Source organism: Mirounga leonina, unplaced genomic scaffold, assembly GCF_011800145.1.
Source record: "Mirounga leonina isolate KUSES-001 unplaced genomic scaffold, KU_Mleo_1.0 Mir_127, whole genome shotgun sequence".
Lineage (NCBI taxonomy): Eukaryota > Metazoa > Chordata > Mammalia > Carnivora > Phocidae > Mirounga > Mirounga leonina.
Window position 1 is genome coordinate 7,107,586 of NW_023270316.1, and position 22,945 is coordinate 7,130,530.

The following is a 22,945-nucleotide window of genomic DNA, read 5'->3' on the forward strand; positions in this document are numbered from 1 at the left end:
CTCATAATGGAAGGTGAACGGAGCACACACTCTGATGCTTCCTCTGATGCACGACATTATTTCTTCCTTGTATTTATGTGTAAGCCTTTCAAGTATCCTTTTGAACTGTTTTCCTTTAACCTTGTGCCCTTGAATTACACTTCATTTTTTCCCTGTGTCTCTTTTTGATTTATCTCCTCCGGTCCTCAGCCTGTTGGGAGAGGAGGTGGTTCTTAAGGTCCAGCTCTTCCCATTTATTTGGTTTCCCATCCACTCATTCCCTCTGCTCTCCCCTCCTCTCTCCCGCATCTGGGGGACTGTAGACCAGAAGCCTCTCCTCTGACGCATCCTGGTCCTTTCCTCTGCAACCTACCTCTCCGCCCAGCTGCTCTCCTTACGTGTGTTCTTGTTTTTCCTGTCTGACTTGCAGCCAAATCAGTCTTCGTTGCATTTCTCCCCATTTCTTCCCACTTCTCCCACCCAAACTAGAACCTTTGTTGTATTAATTTAGGGGAGAGGATGTGACCATATCCAGCTGTTTTGTTTTTTTTTCTTCAGACTTTCCTACAGAGTGCTTGAAGTTGGTGCAGCTGTTGAGCAGTTTGCACAGACGGTGTTCCTTTGCATAATAAAGGTCACACGCATTTTATTGGAAAATATGCCATGTCCCTTTCCTCCACAGCAAGCACATATTTCCTGGCGATGCAATGCTCCCAGATGAGTTCCAAGGCCTTATACAAAGCATGTCTTTAATTGTCTTTTTTTTTTCTTTCTTATAATGACAACCCTTCTTTGTTTCTTTTGGAAAACACCTGGCAAATGGCTAATGCCTCCCTATCCTTGCTACATTTCTGTTTCACGTTTACGTTTCCTAGTCCAAATCCCAAACCTGTCTGCTGCATTGGCTGGAAATATTGACACAGTGCAAGATCATCTTTGTTCCTATACGCTCGCCATTTAATCCTACTAATTGGAAGCAACACCATAAACTTCCACTAGCGCCATTACTCTTTTTCAGCTGACTTTAAGTTAACACAATAATAACAACAATTAATGCTAATAATAAAATATCTTACTTACAATAAAATATGCTAACAATAAAAATACAGCAATAATAAATATACACTGTGTATTTCCTGTTCTACCTAGTTATCCTGTTGTAGTTGACTCGAGCTTTTCATATACTCTAATTAGTTTCAGGATAAATATTCATACTTATAGTTATGCTGTCCTGCTATTATTTTTACATTTTTTTTTTTATTTCACCACTAATTTTTGCTCAACTGTGGCCGTGGAAATGCTCATTGTTATCTTATTTTAGGTATTTAAATTAAAGTACAAGAAGCATTATCACGTATTTTTCTGGTCACACATATGAATTGAAATCTTGCATAAATGCAGTCCTTTCTGTGATTATACATATATTTTAAGTAGACCTATAGTTGCAACCCAATGTATAACTTCACCTAAAACAGAATGAGGATGGTCTTTTGTATATTCTATTTCTGAGAAATTTGGAAAATTAACTACTAAATTACATGCTAAAACACCTAGTCACTATGTAAAAAATGTTGCCTTGTATAGTTGGTAGAAAAAATTCTGCAAAAAAAAATTAGAAATGTTAAATGCAGTATTTTCTTTGCTATTAGTAAACTCTAAATATGGGTAGATCAATTAACATTAGCACTTTTATTTCTATATAAAGTGAGAATTTCACATTAATTAGAGATGACACAGTACATTGGACAAAAACTTCAGAAGTAGAAATTATTTTATATATACACCATGCATTATTTTGAATCAGTTAAATGAACACCTCGATATTACCACTCAACAGGAAAATAAATTATTTTCCAGGTAGAGGAAAAGGAATTATTGCTGTCCAGGGAAATCTGGATAATACCAGTTAGTCTCTAAGGAGTAATAATTTCTGAATTGCCATTCTTGTAATTGTAAATAAACATATCTCCACTGCTAAAGCGCTAAGCACTATGAATTTTAAAAATTGTCAGTGAGCCAGCAATATCATCTAAGTTGTTAAACCTTCTCTTTTCGAATTGCCTTGGTTAATTCTTAAACTCATGGGTGAGGAGCACAAGATCAACCATGCTATACATTTGATCATTTTGTTATTGTTTGAACATGGAAAAATCCTAATCCACTATATTATAAACTATGTGAAGGATGTCTTTATATTTCTTCATATATCTCCAGAGAAATCCAGTACTATATTTTGTACACAAAGAGAGCTGTTAACTGATTGATCTTGAAATATTTAATTTGGGAAGAAACAGTAACTAAGCTACATACACAACAAGATGGTTTCCATTTATTCATACAGACAAGTAAAAATATTTTTATTCTTCAATATTTTTTCATGCATTGTACAGTTAAGCTATAAAAGAACATCAAAGAAAAGTTTAAATACATCTGTACCCTCAAGAGTACTGCGAGTTCTTTTGCTTTGTTTTCGATAAAATAGAGAATGGATTAAAGCAGTTGTTTTTTTGTTTTTTTGTTTTTTAAAGATTTTATTTATTTATTTGAGAGAGAGAGCACAAGAGGGGGGAGTGGGAGAGGGAGAAGCAGACTCCCCGCTGAGCAGGAAGCCCGATGCGGGACTCGATCCCGGAACTCCAGGATCCGGGATCTCATGACCTGAGCTGAAGGCAGTCGCTTAACCAACTGAGCCACCCAGGCGCCCTAAAGCAGTTGTTTTTAAGAAGCACAATTATGTATGTTTTATGTTGGTATCTATATTAGAGTTGCCACTGTCACATGTGGGGAAGGCTTAGCTACTTTCTAAAGATGTCCCATAAATTCCACAACATATGTGCACTGACTAAGCATTTCCTGTGCCCTCGGGATCCACGGTATGTCTGGTTGTGTGTTTCCTTTCTTCTCCTCTACATCCCCCGGCTACTATTCCAAAAACAGAAGGTGGGATCCATTGCCAAAGCATATTATATAATTACTATATGCTTCATATCTTATGTCCTCTAATTCTTCTTGTTAGTTTTGTCAATGGGTGTGAGGGATGGTTGTAGAGTTAAAGAGCAACTGGGATTACCAAGAAAGCTAATAGAATAATAACCACATCAGATCTTCCTCTTGCTTTCATCACTTAAATGCCCTTGCTTATGTTTCTTTGTCTCTTTCATATTGGATAGCCTTCTGCCCACCTTGATGGTCTCCCTGTGGCTCACCTCAATCTGTTTTCCTCTGTCTCCTGGCTGCCAGCCAGCTACTGAAACAACAACTGGGCTATTTATAACTGATGGGCCTCAAAGGTGAGTGCTTCATATAGGCTAAGTACTCCTTTGTCTTGTTGTCACTGAAGTCACCATCCCAAAGGGCTCCAGGGCTATATTACTACACCTGACTTCTTATGAACTAAGTGTCAATATACAGTCAGGGACTGAACCACAGTGAATCGTTTTGTAGTCTCAAGACAGTTTGAGGTTTGTCAAGGTTCTTGATGTGGGATATTGTGTATTAAGTGTATTCACTATAGAAAGTGATGCTTGATTAACCCTTGGGCTGGAATAACATAGAAATACATCCAACTTGAATGACTTTTGATCTGAAGAGAGAAAAAGAAATATGTGACATTATAACATTCTATTAGTCTGGATAAGTGAGTGCCAGGGGTATACACAATCATTTTATTCCAAAAGTTTCTGAATAGAAGACCTGAATCACATATTTTAAGGAAATAGGGTCCCTTTGAGTTGGTTGAAGGAAGTCCTAAAAATGGGAGGGCTATCCGATTTAAAGACATCTGCTCTGAGCTTCCATGGTAACCTGTAAAGCATTTCACAATCTATTCTTAGCTTACTTTTTCTCCTTATCTGACGGGTGTTTCCTAAATTCATCTTGGCAGTCAACTGTTTTTGTAAATAAATGTTTATTGAGACACAGCCACACTCACGTGTTTTCCGATTGTGTATACCTCTCTTCCAGTTAGAGAGGTGGACTTGAGTAGTTAGCAAAGAGTTGAATAATTGTCACCAAGACTGGAGAGCCCACAGTGCTTAAAATACTATCTGGATTTCTGTTTATCAACCTCTATTCTAGAATATTTATCTGCTCAGAATATGAATGAATTTACTGGTTTGTCCAGTACAGAATTATTTTTAGGTCATTCATTCATTCATTCATATATTCATTAGTTCAAATAGAATTCTCAGGAGTCAGATAACCCTTGGTTCAAATCAGAGCTCTACTGCCATGCTGGTCTTTGGGAAAATTACAAAAACACACCACACTTTGGTTTGTTCACCTGTGAAATGAGCAGAATAATTGTGCCTGCTTCATTCACCCACTCCATCGCTGGGAACTCATGAATGCATCAGTAGGTCTACAAAACTGTCTTAAGTTGGTGGAAATACTGTTTCAGTTACTTCTAATCATGTGGCTTCACTGTCTTCCAGGTCCCTTCTTCTCATGCTTCTTCTTTGTTCTCAAAATATGCAAATGCCTGTAATCATGTCCAGAACATAGAATGTGCCTGGCCAAGAGTGAAGAGATGAATGACTGAATGAATAGATGTCTTTTCTCTATTCTCCCCATGATGTTATGATGCTATATGCCTTTGGCTCAAATTGTAACATGAAAAGCATGGATCCACTGGGACCGAAATGAAACAATGCCTCAACTGTAACAGATCAAATATAATAGATGATTAGTAAATGATTCTTGAATGAATGCAATGAATTGTAAGGTGAAATGGTACATTGTTCCACAATAACATTGTCAAAGAGAGACTATGTAAGTCCTGAAGTCCAAACCTACTTTTTTCAGGTTGGATATTGTAAAAACAAACAGAACATAGCCATGGTTGATTTGCTAAATATATAACAGAGAACAAAGAATAGATGAGTTACACAGGTCATAAAGTTGGCACAGAGATAATTTTACTCAAGTATGAAGAACATTCGTAACTTGACAAATTTAACTAATGCTTCAAAAACTAGTAGGTGCTGATTCACTTTCAAAAAGCTGTAATCACCTCTTCATATTTCAGTGCAAGCAATAAAGTGTATGATTCCTAACTCAGATTAAATTAGGGTTTGGGCTTTGAGACTGATAACTTCCACCCTGGTATAGCCTAATTTAAATCCCTTTGCTTGGGGAAAGGCTCTGTTTTTCCAAGAGAAGGAAGATTGACAGGACAGTATATGATATTAAGACACTGTCTAGGGGTTAAAAAAAGCTAAATATATGTATGTATGTGTGTGTAGGGACAAGATTATTATTGCGTCTATTCCAAATAAGATCACTGGGCTTATTTGGTATCTTATTATTATTTAGTTTTATTGAAGAGAAACTAGGAGGGAATAAATTATGCTAAAGATGACCTAGTGGGATCTGGGAACCAAACATCACAGCAAGGCTTAGTGGTGAGAAGAAGTACTTGCCTATTGTTTTCATTGACTACAGTATGTCTCCAGCACAACGAGAGCTGAATGCAGCATTATTTGGCGTAATTAGGATGCACAGAAGTGAGAAGAATGGGGGATGAAGTGGTCATAAGACACCTTTGGTCTCCCAGAAATAATCAAGAATGGCTGGTTGAGGGAAAGAAATTCAAACATGCAAGTATTCCTTTATGAGATAAAGAAAACCATGTGTTAATAATGTTAATATACCAAAATTGTTATATACAGTCTGGGGAGAACTGGGAACATTCAGGCTACATGTAAAAAGGAAAGAACAAATAGCAGTATCATCCTATGTAGTTAGTGATGAAAGATTTGGATTTTTTGTATGTATGCATTCAGTCCAGAAGTTTCAGAAAGAATAAGAACAGCAACTCATTCAAAATAATCTAAAATAATAAGATACAATATAATTCTATTATTCCATTTATATTGCTTTAATAAAATACGAATATGTCACCTTCTGATTTCAAATAATCACCTTAACTCATACTAATTACGATTAACTTATTATTAATATAAAATACATAAGAAAATGAAGAGAAAATACTTAGGTCTGAGCACTGTCCAGTAGCTACTCAATTAATTCCTTTTCTTTGGAATTGATGAAATTTCTAGGAAATCCCAGAGGCAAGCAGCTAAAATCAAAGATTACTTTGTGAAGATGAAAATGGTTTCAAACCAACCCATTTCCCCTATACTTTCTACTATTACCATTTTAAAAGTGATTTTTTTCATGAAATAATTTCTCTATTTGTAATTCATGTCCAGAGAGATTGGTTTCATGGTGACCCAACCCTGAGAAAGAAGTGAAAATTATTTGAAAACTCTAAATAACTAAGGAAGAAGAGAATTACAAAAATGACTTTTGAAATAGGCTACTTAGCGCCATTTATATTTTATTCATTTACTGGGAACTTAAGGTGTTTTGAGATCTTCAGCCTTTATAATCTCCTCCATGCATAGGTTAGTTATGGAAATTTTATCATTCTTCATACCCTAATGAGATCATGATACCTGGTTCTCACCAATTGGCATATCAAATAAAATATCTAGCACCCATTTAGCCTGGGGGTAAAAGCCACTCTACCCTGCTAATCCTGTAATAATTTTGTAAGTTCCCTATAAATTTGTAAAAAATGTAGTTAAGATTTCCATGATCTGGGGCACCTGGGTGGCTCAGTAGGATAAGCCACTGCCTTTGGCTCAGGTCATGATCCCAGGGTCCCGGAGTGCTGAGATGGGCTCTCTGCTTAGCAGGGTGTCTGCTTCTCCCTCTCCCTCTGCCTGCCACTCACCCTGCTTGTGTTCTCTAGCTCTCTGTCAAATAAATAAACAAAATCTTTAAAAAAAAAAAAAAAAAGACTTCCATGATCTAGTTGTTTCTCACCAAGTCATTAATCCATAATATGCTTTTGACACTAAGGTCAGTTAAACTTCCTCTGTCCCTTTACTTTCAGTTCCTGCCCTTCTTTACCAGAATACTCTTTTGACAGTTCAAGTCTCACACCTCCAGGGGCATCTGATCATGTTGCCTCCCTCTTTAACAGCTGCAAATTTCTTGGTAGGCGCTGTGCCACCCAGCATTTCACAACACGTTCATATTTTACTGTGCTGTGCTCCTTCTTTGTTGTTTTTGTCATCCCGGCTAAATTATATGCTCCTTAAGGACAAAAATGATATCAGCAAGTACCCGATAAATATATTTTTATTTACAGATTCCATGATCCATGAGCTTTGCAACACGGGATCTCTTTGTGTCAACAATATCAAGTATTAGAAAATAAGAAGTCTCTACCTGAAAATTGGAGAGAATTCCTGATTGGTGGTGCTCTGTTTACAATTATTAACAATGTTTAATTCTTGTTTAATATTCATGTAACACAATGATATTTTTGGCACACATTCTTGGACGTAATTGATTATCTATTTAATTTTATCTTTATGAAACTGAATAAGAGTGCTTACATGTTTTTTGATGTGGTGGTGAGTTTCATGTAAACAGGACAACCAATCATGAAAGGAAGTTACACAACACAGACAATTCAACACTCATTCAGTGGGGGAAAGTATTTTTATTATAAATGAGGGAAGCTACACCTGTCATTATTTATACTTTACCTTTCATTTGATCAGTTTCTGAGTTGCCTGTTGTAGAATTAACTCATTTACCTTTGAAATTTCCATTAAAAAATAACAAGACTTAAACATTTCTTCCAAGTAAACAAAAATGATTATTATTATTTTTTTAATCTCACCCTCTATACAATACATAACGTAGAATCATAAGATTTTAAGTTCTTTCTGGTTGTAATTTAGTTAAATTGGGAATTCTTATCAATTCCCTCAGTAACTGACTGTCCTGTGCTGAGCTGTCCCCGGGGATTTTAGAACACCATGGTAGGTAGAGATACTTAATGATTCTAGATGTTTTTAATGTCTTGTTTCAAGATGAGGTAAATATATTTCTTGAAGTCCTTTTGAAATAATTGTCAACGACAGTGGAAACAAACTCAATCATATTCAAACTGCCTCTTGATGAATTCTTCTGTTTAATATCTACTAATATAAATCTCAAGATAACAGACATTCATATCGTATGCAAGTTAAATTGAATAATGGTCATTCGTTACTTCTAAGATCACTACATTTTTCTGTTACTCCTATATTATCTTCAGAGCTTATCCTCTGAAAAATAATTTACATGAGCAACTATTGCTAATAATCATACCAATAATAATTAACGCTTTTGAAATTCAAAAGATTGTCTTGTTTTATGAGTTCCTAAAAGTCACAATGCAGTTTTGTGACAATGCTGACGAATGTTTGATGCATCCATTATCCTCATTGCACTTATAAGTATTTGGCCCTGGTTACTTGGTTTATAAATTTCACAATTATCCTGAAGACATTTCTTCCCTTATTTTGGTGTAAAGGGAGAGGGAGGTGCTTTAGGCTTTTTAACTCTGATATCTGGAAAGTACGTGAAAAGATAATCTTGTGTAGAACAAAACAGAAATTAAGGACTGGAAAGATAGGGCAGCAAAGAAAAATTCGAGAAGAAAGTCCGCAGGAAGTAGAAGAGCACAGAGACAGATCAGATGGAGCTGATGTCAAAAATGAAAGAAGGGGAAATTGAAGGATTTTTCACAAAATATTTTCTAATATTTTGAAACTCATGTTTGCGTGTAACTGAAGTTTTTGACCATGGATTTGATGATTGAAAGACATACCTTCTCGAGGTGCCTGGGTGGCTCAGATGTTGAGTGTCTGCCTTCCGCTCAGGTCATGATCCCAGGGTCCTGGGATCAAGCCCCGCATCGGGCTCCCTGCTCGGCGGGAAGCCTGCTTCTCCCTCTCCCATTCCCCCTGCTTGTGTTCCCTCTCTCGCTGTGTCTCTCTCTGTCAAATAAATAAAATCTTAAAAAAAAAAGAAAAAGAAAGAAAGACATACCTTCTCATAGTTTACCTTACAATCTTTAACATAAATTATCAGAGTGACTTTTACTCTGAACAGTAAAAATTAGGTTATCGGGTGGATTCCTGAGCTTTAAACACCCTCTTTCTACTTAGAGTAGATTATGAATTAAACACGTAACTCTCTCTCCAACATACTCCACTTAGTCTCATGCTCATCAACCAGGAAAACCAAAAAGAGAACCCGAAAATTTCCCTATTAAATTCTCTGTTGACTTATCTACAGATAGATTATTTTGCAGCAGATGTTTTGTTTCTTACAAGTGCAATTCATTTTTTGATACAGTGTTGCAAGCTTCTGACGCATTTTCCTGCCTCAATTATGCCTTTGATTTCCCCCTCTCAGAATTTCTGTTGGATCTCTGCTCTTCCTCAGATGATCTCTAAACAAACACCTTGACATTTTGCAAACACTCCTCCTCATCTACCCAGCCCTTGCCTGGAGGCATAAAATCTTTATCTATTTGCAGATCTGACAATCGCTGCCCTCAATGGTGAGTCACATAAATGAAGCTCCAACTTTATATGAAGGGGCAGAGGAAGGGATGGTGAGAAAAACAGACTGAAGAATTTAAGGAGCAAACAACAAACATTGACGGGCACGTCTGATCCTCTGGTGCCTTGTTCTGATCAATGACACACCGTTCCCGAAGGCAAAGAGACACGAAGCCAGATTTTTCGGACATAAACTGTGATACGTCTGGCAAAACCACCACTGTTTAAACCATATGTAATGATCTTTCAACAGAAGTTACAATGCCATCTGTACTTAATGATGTCGAATAAGATCATCATTTAAAGTTTATCACAGTTTCATCGTCACTGGTTTGAATTCTGACGTATTTGAAGCCAATTGTGGAAGAGGGACGTATGCAATTTAATTTACCTTGAATGCCTGAGCGACTCATTTTGCTCAGCTTATAAATGACAGCGTGAATATAGGAGTTCGTTTGGATAATAAGAAGATTTAAAGTTTGGCTCAACAATCTGGAAGAACAAAATGAATCTTGACACGGGTCTAAAAATAAGAACATCTGTTTGCAGCAGGAAATAGTCATGATTTATGGTTCCGACATCACTGTACGATATGTTGTTTCACTTTGTGGTAATTTACAGCATTTAATGTACTATATAAATCGACATAAACTGAGGTAATGCTCCCTCAAAATGCAATAAAAGGAACAAAAATGTAGAATATAAATGTTTGGTTTCCTGTGTGAAAGTTTTGGTTTTACAGTGGAGATTCATGTGGGAAGAACAGAATGATTCCAAACCAAAATTGCCCCCTAGGCAGCTTTGAAGTTTTGCTGGTGTCAGCATCCCCCACACACATGAAGTACAGGACACTGGAGGGAGCCCCATGGCAGACCTCATGTGCCATCACCCTACTGATGAATTTTTATTTACAGTTTTGTTTTTTTTTTAAGATTTTATTTATTTATTTGACACAGAGAGAGACAGCGAGAGAGGGAACACAAGCAGGGGGAGTGGGAGAGGGAGAAGCAGGCTTCCCGCTGAGCAGGGAGCCCGATGCGGGGCTCGATCCCAGCACCCTGGGATCATGACCTGAGCCGAAGGCAGACGCTTAACGACTGAGCCACCCAGGCGCCCCTTTATTTACAGTTTTACAAGCATGTCTTTCCTGTGAAGTTCTAAAGCCCACCCAAATGCCCCTGAGTCACACACATTTATCTTATTTCTTTGTCTAATAATACGACTTTGTATTTTTTTTAAGTCTAGTAAATGATTTTATATGAAATTGTCCCTAATCCTAAAAGGCGATTTGCCTTTGAATGTCTTTCAGAACTCTTACAAAGCTCTAAATCAATATCATTTTATTCAAAACACATTAAAACTGGAAAATTGTGCTATGCTCTCGTGAAACTGCATAGATACCTCTCCAACAAAGAATTCACAATCCTAAACATTTCACCTGTATTCCCAGCATCATATCTCTTAAACCTTAACAGCAGGAGAGGCTGGGTCAGGGCAGAGGTGAGGATTTTGCAGGAAGAGATTCAAAGAATCTTAGGACACAAACTTCCAATACTTTCCACTGAAAAGTTGATGGGCAGTTCCTGTAATGAACAATCAAGCTATTTGCCTGTGGAAGAATTGCAGAAATAGAAAGTCATGCTAATATATAGGTTAAGTTATTTTTGTTTTGTTTTTTAAGATTTTATTTATTTATTTGACAGAGAAAGAGAGTATAAGCAGGGGGAATGGCAGAGGGAGAGGGAGAAGCAAGCTCCCCGCTGAGCAGGGAGCCCCATGTGCGGCTCGATCCAGGACCCTGGTATCATGACCTGAGCTGAAGGGAGATACTTAACTGACTGAGCCACCCAGGCGTCCTATACAGGGTAAGTTCTGAGGGAACTAGAGAGTTTGAGAACTCAGTGTCTTTGCTATATAAGGGAAAGATGGTCTTGATTCTCAGACCCTTGCCCTGTATCTACCAGAATTCATGAGCATTCAATTAGGCCATGTGTGTCCAGTGATAGAGAGGGTGCTGAGCACTAACTTGTTACGCACGCATGCAAGGAAAACACCAAGTATTTTAGTTAAAATAACACCTCTGGAGGATTATCTAGAATTTTCTGAACTTTACACCCTTACAAAATCACACCAACACCTTGCCACCGTCAGTCTCCATTTCACAGATGACAAAACTGAGGTGGAGAGAGGCTAACTAGTTTAAAAGCCAACAGCTATCACCAAGCCACCCCATCCCTCCCACCCCCCACCACTCCGGCAACCCTCAGTTTGTTTCCTGAGATTAAGAAAAAAAAAAGAAGATAGCAGGAAGGGAAAAATGAAGGGGGGGGAAATCGGGGGGGGAGACGAACCATGAGAGACTAGGGGCTCTGAGAAACAAACTGAGGGTTCTAGAGGGGAGAGGGGTGGGAGGATGGGTTAGCCTGGTGATGGGTATTAAATAGGGCACGTATTGAATGGAGCACTGGGTGTTATACGCAGACAATGAATCATGGAACACTACAGCAAAAACTAATGATGTAATGTATGGTGATTAACATAACATAATAAAATAAAATTTAAAACAAAAAAGATAAAAAGAAAAAAAGTCAACAGCTACTAAAGGGAAGTGTCAGAGTCTGAAATTGCATCTGATGCATCTGGAGCCCACACTCTCCACTGCTCTACTTTTTCACCTAATCACCTAACTTCCATGCAGTTTCCTTATGTAATATGTATGGTTTTCCCTGTTTAGATTTTTTAAATGATTTTATTGTTTTATTTATTTATTTATTTATTTATTATTTATTTTGCAGAGAAAGCGCAAGTGCGAGTAGGGGGAGGGGCCGAGGGAGAGGGAGAACCCCAGGCCTACTCCCTGCTGAGCACAGAGCTTGAATCTCACAACCAAAGGTCATGACCTCACACCGAAGTCAAGAACCTGAAGCTTAACTGACTCAGGCACTCCTAACCTCGGGGGATTTAACTCATCATTCTATACATACTGGGCCCTAAATTAGTATTAGCGATATTAAGATAAATACTAAATAATATTAATAGATTTCTCAAAATTGCATCAACAAGTCAATTATCTCAACAGAAAGAGGGAGGTTGTATGACAAAACAGAAAGGCAGACCTTAATTTCACTTCTGATGGTAGCTTACTCTCTGTCCCCACTGGGCCTTTACGTATGACATATCCCATCAGAACATACCTCTCTTTCTCTATCAAAATATGTCTCTTCCTTAAAACACCTTTTTTTAACATACTTTTTTTTTATGAGCTTTACTTGCATAAAACCTTTCAAAACTAATATGTAAGCCATTTACAATATTCCCCAATATACATTTATATCTGTGAGTAGTTGTAACGTATACTTAATGTTCTGTAAAAATGCATATGTACACATATTGTTTATGGGTACTTAGAGTGTAAGTTCCTTAAGGGACTTCTAACATGGCTTTGTTTTCTTTGATAGTTCTTTTTGGATCTATCTAGCTATCAGCAGATTTTTCTGTAATACTAGCAGCGTAATTATGAGTATTTTTTATCATAATCTATAAATATAAATGTGAGAAATCAGTTACTATTCCATGCTTTTCCTTCATAGAATTTCCTGCCTTGGATAAATGCAATAGCCATAAAAGAATTACAAGTTTTAACTTGGTAGGAAATTAGTGCACTTTTTCATTTTTATCTTATTATTTCTTTTCTCCACAGGAGCTTGCAATACAAGTTCATTCAGACTACTATTTATTTCTTTTTCCTGAATGGAGTTTAACATTCTCCTAAGGGGAAAAAAAAATCACTATTTTATTTTCACCCGTTTTCTTCCCATTTACTGTCATAACTAAGTCTGTGGTGATGATTTCATAGAAATGTGCATTTTCTGAGAATTTTGCATTATCATATAAAAAATCATTTTGGAATTTTGTGGGTTTTTTGGTGTTGTTTTCTACTCTTTTTTTTTCTTCAGATACTGACGTTCTAAAATGACTATTCTTACTGAAGCCTAATGATATTGCCCTGATAGGCCACCAAATTATTTTTATGTGTCCAAAAGAGTTTCCCATTATTTAAACGTACCTTTTTATGTTATTTTACTATTTCTATTTCCTTTAAATGCCAAAGAAGAATATTTTCAAACCATTTTAAGAAGAATCACATATTTTAAAGGCATCCCCAACGGTAAAGTGCTTCGGGCTATAGGGCACTAAATTTGACACGCACATCTGTTTGGATTGTCATATGCACAGAACAGACTCATTCTGAGTATAATGAAAAATAGAAGAACAGCATCGTTCCTCAAAAGAAAGCGCGTTTGGTCATATTGATAAGTCTCTAGAGTATGCAGATTCCTATACCGGTGAGGTTAACTGTTAGGGGAGCATTAAAAAGAAGATATTTGGGAATTCTGGAATGTCAGTTCAAAGGTCATTTGAAAAGTGCTTATTTCAGGCTGGAGACAATACGATTGCACATTTAGAGATGAATTACTGAATAAAAGGAATGCTGTCTTCACTGGCCATTGGAATGTAATGTGTTAGATTTTAAGGCTCAGTTATACATGTAAGTGCTTAGATTTGGGGTTTCTACAAATATTTTTAGGGAAGAGTGTTTTTAAATTAGTTAAATGATGGGCAAGGGACTCTCTCAAATTTTGAAAACATACTGTTCATATCTAGATTAGGAAAACCTATGATTAGGTTTCCTGTGGCAGGAGACTGCACTTCAAACTGACTGAGCCTATTTTGGTCCAGCATAAATAAGGGACAATCAATCTCTTTGAGTTTCCTGATTTTGAATACAAATGATTGAGTCAGGGGGTAGGATCATGGTGAAGGAGACTTGACCTTCTACCTCCAAAGAAGCATTACGACTAAATGTTTAGAAAATGCAATTCAGTCCCAGTAAAGCTGAAAGAGGATGCACTCACAGGGTCAATTACAATTAGATAGCTCTGACGTCTGATTCCAAGTCTACATCCTTTTTTTTTTTTTTTTTCTATTTCCAAACATTCTCTATTCAAGAATGAAGCAACAGGAAAGTGCACAAAACAGGATCGTATAGCTCAAATAATTATTTCAAACTGAACACAATTGCAGAACTGCCATCCCAGCTCAAGGATGGAACATGACCAGCAGCACCCCAGCAGCCCCCTTGTGACCCTGATCCCCACCCATCTGTCACCACTTTCCAGGCTTCTATCAGTATAGATTGAATTTGTCTGTTTTTCAAATTCAGATAAACAGGGTCATAAAGTAGCTAATCATTTGTGTTTGCATCTTTTCATCCATGTCATTTTATATAACAATAGTTCATTTACTTTCATGACTATACCATCCCATTTTCTGAACAGTACCTTGCTATTTATCTGCTCTACTCTTGATGGACTTTTGAGTTGTTTTATGTTAGTGTTTGGTTGTTACAAATAATGTTCCCAGGAATAGACTTTTGGCTTCCTTGTATATTTTATGTATGTTGCATCTGCTGTGAAACTGCTCTGTCATGTTATGCATATTCTCAGTATTAGCAGATACCTGCCCACATTATTCTGAGTTGTTATTCCAATTGCACTCCTGCTAGCAGTGAGAAGTTTTCCAGTTGCAACATATTTGATATTTCCAGGTTTTTAAAGTTTTGATATACCTTCTGATGCAAAAACACATACACTCACAGTATTTTTCTGAGAGTAAGTGGTAAAGTTGATATCCTTTATCACTACATATTTTAGTATGTTTCTGCTAAAAACAAAGACATTCTCTTATAAAACCACAGTATGACTATACAAAAATGGGGAACTAATATTAGCACACGCTATTATTTTTCTAGGAATCTGTCCATTTCACATACATTTTCAAATTTATTTCTTTAAAGTTTCTCACAGTATCATCTTATTATGTAGAATCTGTGATGATGTTTTGTTTTCTATTTCTGATATTAGTTATTTGTGACTTCTCTCATATTAAGCAGTACTTCCAATACTTTTGATCCGTAATTTTCAACATTCTATCTAATAAAGGGAACCCCTTTGATTTTCTATTTAGCTATGATTTTTTTTATCAAATAGATTTGAATTCATACAAAACATTTTTCCTATTTTATTAAATTTTTTAAATTGGCTTGTTTCTTCTATTTTCTTTGAGTTGATTTGTTGTTCTATTTTTAACTTCTTTTTTTTTTTTCTAGATTTTATTTATTTGTGAGACAGAGAATGAGAGACAGAGAGCATGAGAGGGAGGAGGGTCAGAGGGAGAAGCAGACTCCCTGCCGAGCAGGGAGCCCGATGTGGGACTCGATCTAGGGACTCCAGGATCATGACCTGAGCCAAAGGCAGTCGCTTAACCAACTGAGCCACCCAGGCGCCCTCTATTTTTAACTTCTTGAAATTAATTGATTTATTCTGTATTTTTCTCAATCATGTGCATTACTTGTTATAAATTTTCTTTTAATGCAGTTTTCTTTGTGTGTGCCAAGTTTTGAAATCTGACTGATGGGAGAGGTTTCCTTTTCAGGTATTCTATTCTATTCTATTCTATTCTATTCTATTCTATTCTATTCATCTATGCGTCTATTTTTGTGCCAGTACCACACTGCTTTGATTACTATAGTTGTGTAATATAACTTGAAGTCTGGAATTATGATGCCTCTAGCTTTGCTTCTTCTTTTCACAATTGCTTTGGCTATTCGGGGTCATTTGTGGTTCCCTATAAATTTTAGGATTGTTTGTTCTAGTTCCATGAAAAATGCTGTTAGTATTTTGGTAGGGATTGCATTAAATCTGTAGATTGCTTTGGGTAGTAATGGACATTTTAAGAATATTTGTTCTTCCAATCCATGAACATGGAATGTCTTTTCATTTCTTTGTGTCATCTTCAATTTCCTTCATCAGTGTTTTATAGTTTTCAGAGTAAAAGTCTTTCACCTCTTTGGTTAGGTTTATTCTTACATATCTTATTGTTTTTGGAGCAACTGTAAGTAAGATTATTTTCCTAAATGGGTATGGGATTATAGGTGAGTAGTTTTTTGTTGTGTTTTGTTTATGTGTTTGAAATACTTGGAAAATATAACTGCATTATCTTGTGGCTTCCATTGTTTTAGTTTTGGTCTTACCAATGTAACATTTCTTAATTTTATGAACATTTTTAACATTTTGTCATAATCCCTGCTTTTTAGCAGTTTTACTATGACGTACCATGTATGTGTGCCTGTGTGTATATATATCTGCTTAGAGATTGTAGTGCTTTTAAGTACTGTCTTAATAACTCTCATTAGTTCTGCAAGTTTTATATCATTGTTTTTGAAATATACTCTCTATTCTATTTTCTTTTTCTTGTATTTAGTAGCTCCAATGATATGTATAATTAAGCTTTCTACCTGTATCCCTGTGTCTCTGAAATCTTTTTATACCTCCATGTTTTAGTCTATTCTTTTGGGGGGAAATATATTCCTCAGATATCTATCAAGTTTACTCATTCTCTCTTTAGTTGCATCTACTCTACTGTTAAATGCATTTATTATATTTTCTTTTCTTTCTTTTCCTTTTTTTTTTTTAAACCTTGTATTGAGTGCTGACTTTCAATAGATGGCAACAAGGGAGTTGCTTTGGTACGTACAAAACCCCTACCAAAAGCAGGTCATCTCTGAATGATTTAGTATATTTATTTTCAGTTGCACTTATTTTATAATTCAGGTATATATTTTCCACGGTTTCTTTTTATATAGTTTGTATTCCTCTGTGGAAATTGTTAATATTTAATTAATTTGTTGAAAATGTTAGATATAGTTGTTTTAATTTGTGTGTCATATTTCCATCATCTGCCTTTACTTACTCTGTTTTTTTCTCTTTAAAAAATTGTTTTTTCCTCTTTGCTTCCCTGGTAGAGTACACTGTTAATAAAAAAAACAAAACAAAACAAAACACTGAGTAATAGTTTGGAATATAAGGAAATGGTTTATTTTCTTTTGGAAAGATATTTTTTTCCTCTGTCAGGAGCTGAGGGACAATATGAGTTACCTTATTTCAATATTATCTTATTCAAGCAACAGCATCTCAGTCATCAATGTAGTTGCTCTCTATCTTATTCCCCTTACTATGATAGTAGAGCTTTTTTAAAATCCCAGACTAAATTTAGGTTGCTTTGCCAGACTGCCTTGATTTTTGGTGTATCCTGAACTTACATTTGTATCTTACAATACCTGAGGATGTCAAAACTCTACTTTTCTTCGCAAGGTCTCTACAGTATCCTCCAGAATCACCAGGTTTCCCTCGAGGATTTCAACTCTCCAAATGCAGTTCAGGTATGTTGGATCTTGGAAACTTCTCAAAATATTCCTACAGATTAAAAGAAAATTATCCAGTGTTTTCTTATTTTTCTCAGTAAGATAATTTTTCTCAATTATCTGTTCTGCTATTTCGAGGAGTTGAGTTTCATTCTCTAGTATCAAATGTGAAAGTATAAAATATGAAGAATAGTCTCCTTTTTTTAACCTCCTAAGGATAAAGAGCTCTAATCTACCATTAGGCATGAGAATAAAAGTCCCATTTACCAAAAAGGGAGCAGCAACTAATATGAAGGCTCCTTCTCACACACATAATCCTCAAAGATGCCCTTTCTTAGGTAGGCCCTGTGGCAGCTTTGCTCTTCTGCTGTCAAATCCAGCACATGTGTGAATTGTCCTAGACAGCCTAACACTTAGCTGCAACTAAAATTTTAAGTATTAAGTACATGAGAAAATAGAATCAACTTCAGTCATGAAGATAAGCTAGTGAGACACTGTAATGGATTGAACAATAATAATATTGAAATTACTGTTCAATCAGTAATATCCCATGTGCTGTAGAGTCTTGACTATGGGTTAGTGTCTTTTCTGGGGTCTAAGGTTTTACCAAAAGAAATAGGAATTCTATTTTGATATATGATTAAATTGACAAGGTGAGTATTTATTTGCTTTTCCGAGAACATAATAACGTTTGAAACTATTGACAACATTTCCTTGGTTGCCAAGGCAATATTCCAACACTAACTTAAGAATGGGCTTTTAGATATTACACAAAGGGAAAGTATTTTGACTCTTTATTTAAAGAGAATAATTTTATTAAGCATGTGAAGAGAGGAACACCTATAAGTGCTGTTCATAAAGCAGACTGCAGACATAAGAACGCAAGATGAATCTGCTGCTACAAATTAAAGATCTTCCTTCCACAGTATATGCTACTGTCACTTTGCCAATTAATATCAAGTTATACTCTATCTGTGTGTGTTAAAGAAAGTAGCAAAGAACAGGTGGAAAAAATTTAAGAAAGGGCAAACCAATCATATACCTTTGAAATTGGCATTTTGATATTTAGGTTCATAATGCTCAGATTGATTGCACAATCCCTTTCAGAGCTAGTCCCTAAACTTTTGGTTAATTGAATGATATAATTTTACACGATTATTCGATTATGGTATCGTATTGTAGTTCTGAAAGAGGGCATAGGTTTTACTCTTCCTCTTTCTACCAATATAAAGCTGAGATTTATGCTATAAACAGCACCGGGTGGCCCCTGCAGTGTAGGGTAACTGACCAGCTGCTAAGAAATTTCAACAATTGCCATAACGCAGGAAGTTAACATATTTATCAGATACTTGAGATGAAAAAATGGTATTCATGGGGACTTTTTACCCTATGCCATCTGGTCCTGAGGTGCCTATTACATCTATTATTGACTCATTAAAGTCAATGAGGTGAATAACACAATTAAACTTGTTTACTTGTCATGTAACAGTCAGTTAACATTGAAATGTAACTTCCAGTTTCAGTACCTCTATGCAGCACAAACCCATTCCAACAACACTAAGTGATACCCAAAATTAATCTCAGATTGATATCTCTCAAAATTATAGTGCAATTTAAAAGTACATGAATATTTGAAGGTACTTTTTAACATGCAAATGCCATATAACAGTCACAATGAAGATTAGTCTTTATAATTAAAATAATAAAACAGAAATAAATGGTCAATGGGGACCAAATACAGGATACATATTCCTGTACTCCCCTAATCATTCAGGTGCAGATGGCTTGCATATTTGCAAATAGCTTGCAGAAAATATGGATCCATTTGTGTAGGCAGGGCAGCAAGAGACAAAGCTATCAGAATGGAAAAGCTTATTTCTACAAAGCAGTTTAAGAATTCATTACTAGATAAGCTCTTAAATATGGACATACATGGTTGTGGCAAGATAAAAACATTATTCTTGTTATTTTAATTTGCATCCAGTATTCCATGATGAAAATAATGTAAAGACGATCTTTTGATTTAATATTGGACCTAAGAAAAACACTGTAACAAAAGGTTTAAGACTTTATAAATATTTATGTAGTTATATAATAATAACACATTCCTCAAATACTTCTAAGTGAGTTAACACTTGAAATAAAACAAAACGTGCATTTTTCATTTGTAAATACTTCTGTATATAAAGCGAGTTAACATCGTTTGTTCATTATACATGTTGGAAATTCAGATAAATTAATGAAATGCCAGTTTTAAAATGAAGGTTTCCTGAATAACTGTTCAGTGGCTTCAGAAATAAGCATGGGCTTCTTCACTCATCACATAATCATGTATGTATTTGATCAATAAATGTTCGGAGAAGAAAAAGGATACAGGGACCGAAAGAGAGAGGAGAGAGAGATTTTCAACTACAACTGGACATACTCTTTCCCGAAAAATCCTTAAAGCTAAAATAATTTTGGATTTTTTTTTCACCTGTATTTGTGTGCATACCCAGCAACTGATAAATACCCTTCTTTGGACTAAAAGAACTATTTATTCAGCTTAGAAATGAACTCCTCCTCTTCAATATAAAATTTCTACCAAGTTGGTTTCATGTAAAATTTTTCAAATAATTTGTTTCTACCTATGATATTAACTGATCTTTTAACAAAAGTAGATAAACAGCAAAAAGCTTACAAGCAATTGCTCATTCAAATGACCACAGTATTTGAATCTCAAGAGCAGACAAATAGCATTGAGTACTTTACTTTGACAGAAGAAATCCAGAAGCATTTCTAGTCATTAATCTTAAATAAATAGCACATTTAAAGATATAGTCTCCAAAGGCTACCTGCCTCATCGATGGTTTCTGTTGTGTTTTGTTTTGTTTTGTTTGTTGTTTGTTTTTAACCTAAGCAACTCAATTTGGAGTCACACTGTAAATTCTACTTGGAAAGGGAAAGTGACTAAAATCATCCAGCCATTCAATCTCAACTCACTACATCATTATGACTGGAAGTTCATGCTCTTCATGGTACAGAAATAAGATAGAAAACCAGTGAATACAAATAAATATCCATTGCGTCAGTATGCTGTGGAATGATGAAAAAAGCCACACTTGAGCAATTAAATAATTGAAAATGCTTGTTGAATGAAATCCTCCTAATATATTTTAGGGACTTAGCAGTTTAAAAACAATGGATTTGCTTCTTCATTCTAATCTACATGAAGATATTTGTTGGGTTATGACAACTAAAAATAATAGGATTTGAAATCCCATGGATTTCTATAATCGTAGGTCTTATCAAATTTATCTTATCAAAAGAACCTAACTCTTTAAGGTCGAAGTAATCATTATTTTAGAATGCTGTGATGTATTGATTGGTATTCAGAGTGTAAGGTTTCCATGTAGTTTTGAGAAAGAATTGTGATTTTTTTCTAGTCATACATAGATAAGGGCAAAGGTTAACTGATATGTGTGTTGAGCTTATTGACAATTTTCAAGTAGCAAAAGTCCTTTCCATTAAAGAGCGCATCTCCAACAACACTTCAAAGAAAACATTACATAAAAATTAGATTGACTTCAGTTTGGGTCAACCTCATGAATGTCTAATCCATTTGAACATGCAATGTAGACTTCAACCACCTAAAGAAAAACAAAATCCATTTGCTTTTTTATAAATGGAATTTAAAGTATGTAAAAATATACATTCTCGAAAGTGCCATAAATTCTGGATGCTATTCAACAGGAAAAGACTTGAAAACACAATCCAGAAAAATATCCTTATATTACAAGGCGCTCTCCATGCATGGTCTACGTAGGAAAAATAATTGTATAAAGCCAGGCTATTAATTGTCGGATCAGGTAACCTTCTTAAAAAGGAAAATTGATCCTCAAAAGGACACTTGGGATGGAATGATAGCAGCCAACCCATATGGACCAGAGTAAGTAAATACAGGAGTAGGTATTTTATTTTGGAAAAATGGGGAAAGGAAGAAAATTTGAGAAGATGAAGAGTCGCTTAATGCATCTTTAAAATACATTTAATCAGGAACAAAACTGACCTAGCCATAAAAAAACACAGGCTGAAAGAAACTTCTAACTTTTAAAATACAACATTTTAATGCTAAACAGTTTTTTTCTTTTATAATACTAGCATCAGTTTTACCTACTCTGAATATAACCCAGTGGAAAAAGCATTTTTATAGAACCAGTGATATATAAAATGCATGGTAATTTTTTTTAGACCTCATGTAAAAAGTAAATTTATATCTCATGTGAAAAAATAAATTTAAAATGATTACTGAGCACTTTTCAAATAAAGTACAATAAAATGCTTAATAATGTTGAGTAAGTAGTAACGGATTCGAATCTGGAAACATAAAACTAGACAAGTAACAGCATCCCCAGTAATGGAAATTAATACTTTCAGAACTTTTCATTAGGATGAGAGGGTCTAAAGCCCATGAGTGCTATAAAAGGTGCTCCGAATTGCTCATGCTTTATGTCTCATCAAAAGCTTTAGCACTTTCACTTACAGTGAACATGTCGCCAGCACCTTGCTTATCCCTCTACTGTGAGAGAGAGCTTGTTTGGACAAGTTTAGAACACGCCAGAAGCGAACTCCCCAGCATTTTAGTTTATCTGGGGGAAAGCAGCACTTCCTGGGTTTGTTTGTTTGTTTTTTTAATTGTTTTTTAAAAATGTAAACCCTTTAAAGGATTATCAAAAAGTCTCAATAGTCTTCATGGATATCAAATCACCCTAAAAGACTTGTGTTTTGATGATTTCAGTGTAAATGAATCAAAAACATATGGATTATATTTCCGTTCAAGCACACAAGGTTGTAAAAATCAAGGGCAAAGTAGTTCCGAAAGGGGCATTCGGAGCTTTGACTTCAAGGGTTTGAAAGCAGTTCAAGATGTCCAATGAAATCAACCTGCAGACAGAACACACTGTTCATATTGTATTGTGTTGCAGGACAAGGATGGTTTCCACTGACAGGATAGAATTTTAGAGATTCTAATGTGCCTTGATGAAATTAGACAGTGATTTAAAGATATCATGAAAATTGTAGACATGATGTAAATGAATGAATCTGTGGCTTGCCACAAAAGGCCATTTTTAATTCACCATCTTGGAATCAAGTTAGGAAGTAGTTAATTATGGCTTAATTGGAACCGTCTTACTAACACATTTCAACTTCTTTTACTGACGCCTCACCTTGAAAGGAACGCTCCTTAAGAAGCCTCAAATATAAACAAGAAATAGAAAACTGTTCTACCTTTGGCTAAAGGAATCAAGAA